The following is a 9,940-nucleotide window of genomic DNA, read 5'->3' as shown; positions in this document are numbered from 1 at the left end:
CTTCCCTGGTGGTGCAGTGGTTGAGAGTCCGCCTGCCGATGCAGGGGACGCGGGTTTGTGCCCCGGAACGGGAAGATCCCACATGCCGCGGAGCGGCTAGGCCCGTGAGCCATGGCCACTGAGCCTGCGCGTCTGGAGCCTGTGCTCCGCAACGGGAGAGGCCACAACAGTGAAAGGCCCGTGTGCCGCAAAAAAAAACACAAAAAAACAAAAAACCTCACATTTTAAACAACAAATAGTAAGTGGGAGAGTTGTGTCAAGAATTCAGCCTCAAAACAGTCTCACTACTTGGCTACTATAGCGTAGCCCTACTCCTCTCATACCTAAGACATTTCACTCTAACTTTTAAGACATATGAGAGTGTAAGGTAGATATAAAATCCAGTTATTATGAAATACTATTTTTATGAAAGCATAGGAATTTGATCCATGAATAGCTTAAACCTGACATATTCTATAGCATTTAGGTTAGATTATAAAATTACCCTGAGTCCTATTTATATCTTATACCGTTATTTAATTTCACATTACGAGGAAGATGGCGGAAGAGTAAGACGCGGAGATCACCTTCCTCCCCACAGATACATCAGAAATTCATCTACACGTGGAACAACTCCTACAGAACACCTACTGAACGCTGACAGAAGACATCAGACCCCCCAAAAGGCAAGAAACTCCCCACATACCTGGATAGGGCAAAAGAAAAAAGAATAAACAGAGACAAAAGGATAGGGACGGGACCTGCACCAGTGGGAGGGAGCCGTGAAGGAGGAAAGGTTTCCACACACTACAAGCCCCTTCGCGGGCAGAGATTGCAGGTGGCGGAGGGGGAAAGCTTCGGAGTAGCGGAGGAGAGCACAGCAACAGGGGTGTGGAGGGCAAAGCGGAGAGATTCCAGCACAGAGGATCGGTGCCCTCAGGCACACACCAGCCCGAGAGGCTTGTCTGCTCGGCCGCCAGGGCGGGCGGGGCTGGGAGCTGAGGCTCGGGTATCGGCTTTCAGTCGGAGCGCAGGGAGAGGACTGGGGCTGGCGGCAGGAAGAGAGCCTGAGGGGGCCAGTGCACCACGGCTAGCCCGGAGGGAGTCCGGGGAAAGGGTCTGGAGCTGCCCAAGAGGCAAGAGGCTTTTTCTTCCCTTTTGTTTCCTGGTGCGCGAGGAGAGGGCATTAAGAGGGCTGCTTTGGGAAGCGCCAGAGACAGGCGCGAGCCGCGGCTAAAGGCGCGGACCCCGGAGACGGGCGTGGGACGCTGGGGCTGCTGCTGCTGCCGCCGCCGCGGGGCCTGTGTGTGAGCGCGGGTCACTATCCGCCCCGCCTTCCGGGGGACCTGTGCACCCCGCCACTGCCGGGGTCTTGGAACCCGGGGACGGCTTTCCCGGGAAAGCGCACGGAGCGCCTCGGTCTGGTGCAACGTCACGCCGGCCTCTGCCGCCGCAGGCCCGCCCCACTCTGCGCGCCCCTCCCTCCCCTCTGCCTGAGTGAGCCAGAGCTCCCGTATCAGCGGCTCCTTTAAACCCGTCCTGTCTGAGCGAAGAACGGACGCCCTCCGGCGACCTACGCGCAGAGGCGGGGCCGGTCCAAGGCTGAGACCCGGGAGCTGTGAGAGCAGAGAAGAGACAGGGAAATCTCTCTGTGCAGCCTCGGAGGCAGCGGATTAAAGCTCCACAGTCCACTTGATGTGCCCTGCGTCTGTGGAGTGCAAGAATAGACAGCGAATCATCCCAAATTGAGGAAGTGGAATTTGAGGACAAGATTTAAGACTTTCCCCCCTTTTCCTCTTTTTACAACGAATTATCCCAAATTAAGGAGGTGGACTTAGCAAGATTTCATACTTCTCGCCCTTTTCCTCTTTTTACAACGAAGTAACCCAAATTGAGGAGGTGGACTTGGAGAGCAAGATTTTTGATTTTTCCCCCTGCTCTCTTTTTGTGAATGTGTATGTGTATTCTTCTCTGTAAGATTCTCTCTGTATAGCTTTGCTTCCACCATATGTCCCAGGGTTCTATCGGTCCATTTTTTTTTCAATAACTACTGTTAAATTTTAATAATGCTACTATATTTCATAATTTATTCTATTTTACTTTACCTGCTCTTTCTTTTTTTCCTCCCTTCCCTTCCTCCCTCCCTCCCTCCGCCCCTCCTTTCCTTCTTTCTCTTTCTTTCCTTCCTCCCTCCCTCCCTTCTTCCTTTCACTCTTTCTTTTTCTTTCCTTCCTCCCTCCCTCCCTCCCTCCTGTCTTTCTTTCCTTCCTCCCTCCCCCCCACCCCTCTTCCTTTCACTTTCTTTTTCTTTCCTTCCTCCCTCCCTCCCTCCCTTCTTCCATTCACTCTTCCTTTTTCTTTCATTCCTCCCTCTCTCCCTCCTTTCTTTCTTTCTTTCTTTCCATCCTTCCTCCCTCCCTCCCTCCTTTCTTCCTTCCTTCCTTTCTTTCCTTCTTCCTTTCTTTCTCTCTCTCTTTCTTTCTTCTACTAATTCTTTCTTTCTACTTTTTCTCCCTTTTATTGTGAGCCGGGTAGATGAAGGGCTCTTGGTGCTGCAGCCAGGAGTCAGTGCTGTGCCTCTGAAGTGGGAGAGCCAACTTCAGTACACGGGTCCACAAGAGACCTCCCAGCTCCACATAATATCAAGCAGCAAAAATCTCCCAGAGATCTCCATCTCAACACCAGCACCCAGCTTCAGTCAACGACCAGCAAACTACAGTGCTGGTCACCCTATGCCAAGCAACTAGCAAGGCAGGAACACAACCCCACCCATTAACAGAGAGGCTGCCTAAAAACATAATAAGGCCAGAGGCACCCCAAAACACACCACCAGACGTGGACCTGTCCACCAGAAAGACAAGATCGAGCCTCAACCACCAGAACACAGGCTCTAGTCCCCCCCACCAGAAAGCCTACACAACCTACTGAAACAACCTTAGCCACTGGGGACAGACACCAAAACAACAGGAACTACGACTCTGCAGCCTGCAAAAAGGAGACCCCCAAACACAGTAACATAAGCAAAATGAGAAGACAGAAAAACACACAGCAGGTGAAGGAGCAAGATAAAAACCTACCAGACCTAACAAATGAAGAGGTAATAGGCAGTCTACCTGAAAAAGAATTCAGAATAATAATAGTAAAGATGATCCAAGATTCTATTTCCAAGATCCAAAATCTTGGAAATAGAATAGACAAAATGCAAGAAACAGTTAACAAGGACCTAGAAGAACTAAAGGTGAATCAAGCATCGATTAAAAACACAATAAATGAAATGAAAAATACTCTAGATGGGATCAATAGCAGAATAACTGAGGCAGAAGAACGGATAAGTGAGGTGGAAGATAAAATAGTGGAAATAACTGATGCAGAGCAAAATAAAGAAAAAAGAATGAAAAGAACAGAGGACAGTCTCAGAGACCTCTGGGACAACATTAAATGCACCAACATTCGAATTATAGGGGTTCCAGAAGAAGAAGAGAAAAAGAAAGGGACTGAGAAAATATTTGAAGAGATTATAGTTGAAAACTTCCCTAATGTGGGAAAGGAAATAGTTAATCAAGTCCAGGAGGCACAGAGAGTCCCATACAGAATAAATCCAAGGAGAAATACGCCAAGACACATATTAATCAAACTGTCAAAAATTAAACACAAAGAAATCATATTAAAAGCAGCAAGGGAAAAAAAACAAATAACACACAAGGGAATCCCCATCAGGTTAACAGCTGATCTCTCAGCAGAAACTCTACAAGCCAGAAGGGAGTGGCAGGACATAATTAAAGTGATGAAGGAGAGAAATCTGCAACCAAGATTACTCCACCAAGCAAGGATCTCATTCAGATTTGATGGAGAAATTAAAACCTTTACAGACAAGCAAAAGCTGAGAGAGTTCAGCACCACCAAACCAGCTTTACAACACATGCTAAAGGAACTTCTCTAGGCAAGAAACACAACAGAAGGAATATACCTACAATAACGAACCCAAAGCAATTAAGGAAATGGGAATAGGAACATACATATCAATAATTACCTTAAATGTAAATGGACTAAATGCTCCCACCAAAAGACACAGATTGGCTGAATGGATACAAAAGCAAGACCCATATATATGCTGTCTACAAGAGACCCACTTCAGACCTAGAGACACATACAGATTGAAAGTAAGGGGATGGAAAAAGATATTCCATGCAAATGGAAATCAAAGGAAAGCTGGAGTAGCAATTCTTATATCAGACAAAATAGATTTTAAAATAAAGACTATTAGAAGAGACAAAGAAGGACACTACATAATGATAAAGGGATCGATCCAAGAAGAAGATATAACAGTTGTAAATATTTATGCACCCAACATAGGAGCACCTCAATACATAAGGCAAATACTAACAGCCATAAAAGGGGAAATCGACAGTAACACAATCATAGTAGGGGACTTTAACACCCCACTTTCACCAATGGACAGATCATCCAAAATGAAAATAAATAAGGAAACACAAGCTTTAAATGATACATTAAACAAGATGGACTTAATTGATATTTATAGGACATTCCATCCAAAAACAACAGAATACACATTTTTCTCAAGTGCTCATGGAACATTCTCCAGGATAGATCATATCTTGGGTCACAAATCAAGCCTTGGTAAATTTAAGAAAATTGAAATTGTATCAAGTATCTTTTCTGACCACAACACTATGAGACTAGTCATCAATTACAGGAAAAGATCTGTAAAAAATACAAACACATGGAGGCTAAACAATACACTACTCAATAACGAAGTGATCACTGAAGAAATCAAAGAGGAAATTAAAAAATACCTAGAAACAAATGACAGTGGAGACACGACGACCCAAAACCTATGGGATGCAGCAAAAGCAGTTCTAAGGGGGAAGTTTATAGCAATACAATCCCACCTTAAGAAACAGGAAACATCTCGAGCAAACAACCTGACCCTGCACCTAAAGCAATTAGAAAAAGAAGAACAAAAACCCCCAAAGCTAGCAGAAGGAAAGAAATCATAAAGATCAGATCATAAATAAATGAAAAAGAAATGAAGGAAACGATAGCAAAGATCAATAAAACTAAAAGCTGGTTCTTTGAGAAGATAAACAAAATTGACAAACCATTAGCCAGACTCATCAAGAAAAGAAGGGAGAAGACTCAAATCAATAGAATTAGAAATGAAAAAGGAGAAGTAACAACTGACACTGAAGAAATACAAAAGATCATGAGAGATTACTACAAGCAACTCTATGCCAATAAAATGGACAACCTGGCAGAAATGGACAAATTCTTAGAAATGCACAACCTGCCAAGACTGACTCAGGAAGAAATAGAAAATAGAACAGACAGATCACAAGCACTGAAATTGAAACTGTGATTAAAAATCTTCCAACAAACAAAAGCCCAGGACCAGATGGCTTCACAGGCGAATTCTATCAAACATTTAGAGAAGAGCTAACACCTAGCCTTCTCAAACTCTTCCAAACAATTTCAGAGGAAGGAACACTCCCAAACTCATTCTATGAGGCCACCATCACCTTGATACCAAAACCAGGAAAGGATGTCACAAAGAAAGAAAACTACAGGCCAATATCACTGATGAACATAGATGCAAAAATCCTCAACAAAATACTAGCAAACAGAATCCAACAGCACATTAAAACGATCATACACTATGATCAAGTGGGGTTTATCCCAGGAATGCAAGGATTCTTCAATATACGCAAATCAATCAATGTGATACACCATATTAACAAGTTGAAGGAGAAAAACCATATGATCATCTCAATAGATGCAGAGAAAGCTTTCGACAAAATTCAACACCCATTTATGATAAAATCCCTGCAGAAAGTAGGCATAGAGGGAACTTTCCTCAACATAATAAAGGCCATATATGACAAACCCACAGCCAACATTGTCCTCAATGGTGAAAAACTGAAAGCATTTCCACCAAGATCAGGAACAAGACAAGGCTGCCCACTCTCACCACTCTTATTTAACTTAGTTTTGGAAGTTTTAGCCACAGCAATCAGAGAAGAAAAGGAAATAAAAGGAATCCAAATTGGAAAAGAAGAAGTAAAGCTGTCACTGTTTGCAGATGACATGATACTATACATAGAGAATCCTAAAGATGCTACCAGAAAACTACTAGAGCTAATCAATGAATTTGGTAAAGTAGCAGGATACAAAATTAATGCACAGAAATCTCTGGCATTCCTGTACACTAATGATGAAAAATCTGAAAATGAAATCAAGAAAACACTCCCACTTAACATTGCAACAAAAAGAATAAAATATCTAGGAATAAACCTACCTAAGGAGACAAAAGACCTCTATGCAGAAAATTATAAGACACTGATGAAAGAAATTAAAGATGATACAAATAGATGGAGAGATATACCATGCTCCTGGATTGGAAGAATCAATATTGTGAAAATGACTCTACTACCCAAAGCAATCTACAGATTCAATGCAATCCCTATCAAACTACCACTGGCATTTTTCACAGAAATAGAACAAAAAATTTCAAAATTTGTTTGGAGAAACAAAAGACCCCGAATAGCCAAAGCAATCTTGAGAACGAAAAACGGAGCTGGAGGAATCAGGCTCCCTGACTTCAGACTTTACTACAAAGCTACAGTAATCAAGACAGTGTGGTACTGGCATAAAAACAGAAAGATAGATCAATGGAACAGGATAGAAAGCCCAGAGATAAACCCATGCACATATGGTCAACTTATCTTTGATAAAGGAGGCAGGAATGTACAGTGGAGAAAGGACAGCCTCTTCAATAAGTGGTGCTGGGAAAACTGGACAGGGACATGTAAAAGTATGAGATTAGATCATTCCCTAACACCATACACAAAAATAAGCTCAAAATGGATTAAAGACCTAAATGTAAGGCCAGACACTATCAAACTCTTAGAGGAAAACATAGGCAGAACACTCTATGACATAAATCACAGCAAGATCCTTTTTGACCCACCTCCTAGAGAAATGGAACTAAAAACAAAGATAAACAAATGGGACCTAATGAAACTTCAAAGCTTTTGCACAGCAAAGGAAACCATAAACAAGACCAAAAGACAACCCTGAGAATGGGAGAAAATATTTGCAAATGAAGCAACTGACAAAGGATTAATCTCCAAAATTTATAAACAGCTCATGCAGCTCAATAGCAAAAAAACAAACAACCCAATCCAAAAATGGGCAGAAGACTTAAATAGGCATTTCTCCAAAGAAGATATACAGACTGCCAACAAACACATGAAAGAATGCTCAACATCATTAATCATTAGAGAAACGCAAATCAAAACTACAATGAGATATCATCTCACACTGGTCAGCATGGCCATCATCAAGAAATCTAGAAACAATAAATGCTGGAGAGGGTGTGGAGAAAAGGGAACACTCTTGCACTGCTGGTGGGAATGTGAATTGGTACAGCCACTATGGAGAACAGTATGGAGGTTCCTTAAAAAACTAAAAATAGAACTACCATATGACCCAGCAATCCCACTACTAGGCATATACCCTGAGAAAACCATAATTCAAAAAGAGACATGTACCAAAATGTTCATTGCAGCTCTATTCACAATAGCCCGGACCTGGAAACAACCTAAGTGTCCATCATCGGATGAATGGATAAAGAAGATGTGGCACATATATACAATGGAATATTACTCAGCCATAAAAAGAAATGAAACTGAGCTATTTGTAATGAGGTGGATAGACCTAGAGTCTGTCATACAGAGTGAAGTAAGTCAGAAAGAGAAAGACAAATACCGTATGCTAACACATATATATGGAATTTAAAAAAAAATGTCATGAAGAACCTAGGGGTAAAACGGGAATAAAGACACAGACCTACTTGAGAATGGACTTGAGGATATGGGGAGGGGGAAGGGTAAGCTGTGACAAAGCGAAAGAGAGGCATGGACATATATATACTACCAAACGTAAGGTAGATAGATAGTGGGAAGCAGCCGCAGAGCACAGGGAGATCAGATCGGTGCTTTGTGACCGCCTGGAGGGGTGGGATGGGGAGGGTGGGAGGGAGGGAGATGCATGAGGGAAGGGATGTGGGAACAGATGTATATGTATGACTGATTCACTTTGTTATAAAGCAGAAACTAATAAAAAAAATAATAATAATAAAAAGTACAGTATAATCCAAAAGAAAAAAAAATTTCACATTACGAGATATCATACTGTTGTAAATTATGTTGGATAGAGTACTATTTTTTCCTTAGTTGCCCCTATTTTGTTTAATAACTGACTTTCCCGAAGATTATAAAGCTGTGTTTAAGATAGAGTTTTGCCCATCCTGTCTGAATAGACTTCCACGATTACTTTTTACCAACTAGTCTTGTTGAAAGGTTTCTAGCGTTATAGGTAATTTAAAGTCCATTAGGTCAGCCTCTTCATAGCATGACATGCAGTAAATTACAAGTGCTTCAAGCAGCTCAGTGAATTACAGTTCATCACTTCGAAAGGTTTCCTACTACAAGACCACAGATATCAGATCTGGCAGTTAGGATCCAATTAACACTTCGGTCAGAATAATCAGATTGCATGTGTAAGACTTGTATAATTCGTTTATTGCTTCCATGCATCTTCTGTCTGTAGGTAAATTTGTTGCTGTTATTTCAAAGCTTGGAATCAGTATTTCACTTGCCTTTAGGTTATATTTCAAGTTCTTTTGCAGTGCAGTGATGAACTCCCCTTGTTTCAGCAATTTAGATCACTTGTCCTGTAGATATTACAGCTTGAGAAATGGTTTGTTGCTGGTAGTTTTGTTTTGTGCTCTTACCATATCATTATATGTCTAGAAAAAAATTGCTAGTGATTTTTACTAAGCCCATTTTATTTAGTGTATCAGAGACAGTTTTCCCCAATGTGATCACTGTGAATCTTGCATAACAACCCTGTACACCATAAATGACATATGCAATGACATTTACATGTGTACTGTCATGCAAAACTGTTTCCTGCTACACTGAATATAATACCATGACTGAATGAAAGAAAACATTCTGATTTGGTGATATCAGTTTTCTAGCCATGGTCAGTTATTCACAAGAGGTCCTTCAGGGCAAGACTAAGGAGAAAATGTTATTCTCACATTTGGTACTTTTGGCCAGGACTTTGATAGCTAGTTTACCACACTTTCAAATATTATGGCTAACTGGATAGAAATCTGGAAAGAATAATTTGGCCAAAAGGATAATACAGTTTCTTAAAAAAAAAAAAATACAAATTCCACCACTGCAATTTTTCAATCACAATGGCCTAACACATTTTCATAAATAAAAAAGCCTAATAACATTTCCTGAAATAGCATCACATTCAATTCTCAATGAAGCTTATTTGTTATAAATTACTGTTTCTTTATTCTCTTTTATATTATACCTAATGCAGATTTAAGTTCCTAGATTCAGAACACATGTTTCAAATCTAATATAAACTGTCACAGTACCATGAAAACACAGTTAAATTCTACTTAGAAGATATATTAAAAATGGGGCTTCCCTGGTGGTGCAGTGGTTGAGAGTCCTCCTGCCGAAGCAGGGGACACGGGTTCGTGCCCCCGTCCAGGAAGATCCCACATGCCACGGAGCGGCTGGGCCCGTGAACCATGGCCGCTGAGCCTGTGCGTCCGGAGCCTGTGCTCCGCCACAACAGTGAGAGGCCCGCGTACCGCAAAAAAAAAGATTACTCTTTATAGATGAAATCTAAGTGATAAAACTGGACCTAATGATTGAAAAGATGCCTCTAGTTTGGTTTTACACAGATAGCTATTTAATGATTAGTGAAGATAATAGGACTAGTATTCAAGTTTCTTTTCACAAGTGGCCATTTCATTTTCCATACATTTACACCACACCAGAGGGTCAAACAGATAATGCAAATACAAATATTTCTTCTTTCGAATGATGATAAAAACAACACTAATGAAGAT

The 9,940-nt window shown here is 41.4% G+C and overlaps 1 protein-coding gene across 1 annotated transcript in view; it reads right to left on the bottom strand.

The window, feature by feature from the left end:
• The window catches only part of FOXP2 (forkhead box P2), a gene marked incomplete at both ends in the record, with an annotated part of 257,290 nt that overhangs the window by 69,959 nt on the left and 177,391 nt on the right, over nt 1-9,940 (bottom strand). The window lies entirely within an intron of this gene.

Source organism: Hyperoodon ampullatus (assembly GCF_949752795.1).
Source record: "Hyperoodon ampullatus genome assembly, chromosome: 9".
In the NCBI taxonomy this organism is placed as follows: Eukaryota; Metazoa; Chordata; class Mammalia; order Artiodactyla; family Ziphiidae; genus Hyperoodon; species Hyperoodon ampullatus.
Note: the sequence above shows the minus strand (reverse complement) of the source record. Positions and strands in the feature narration are given on the sequence as shown.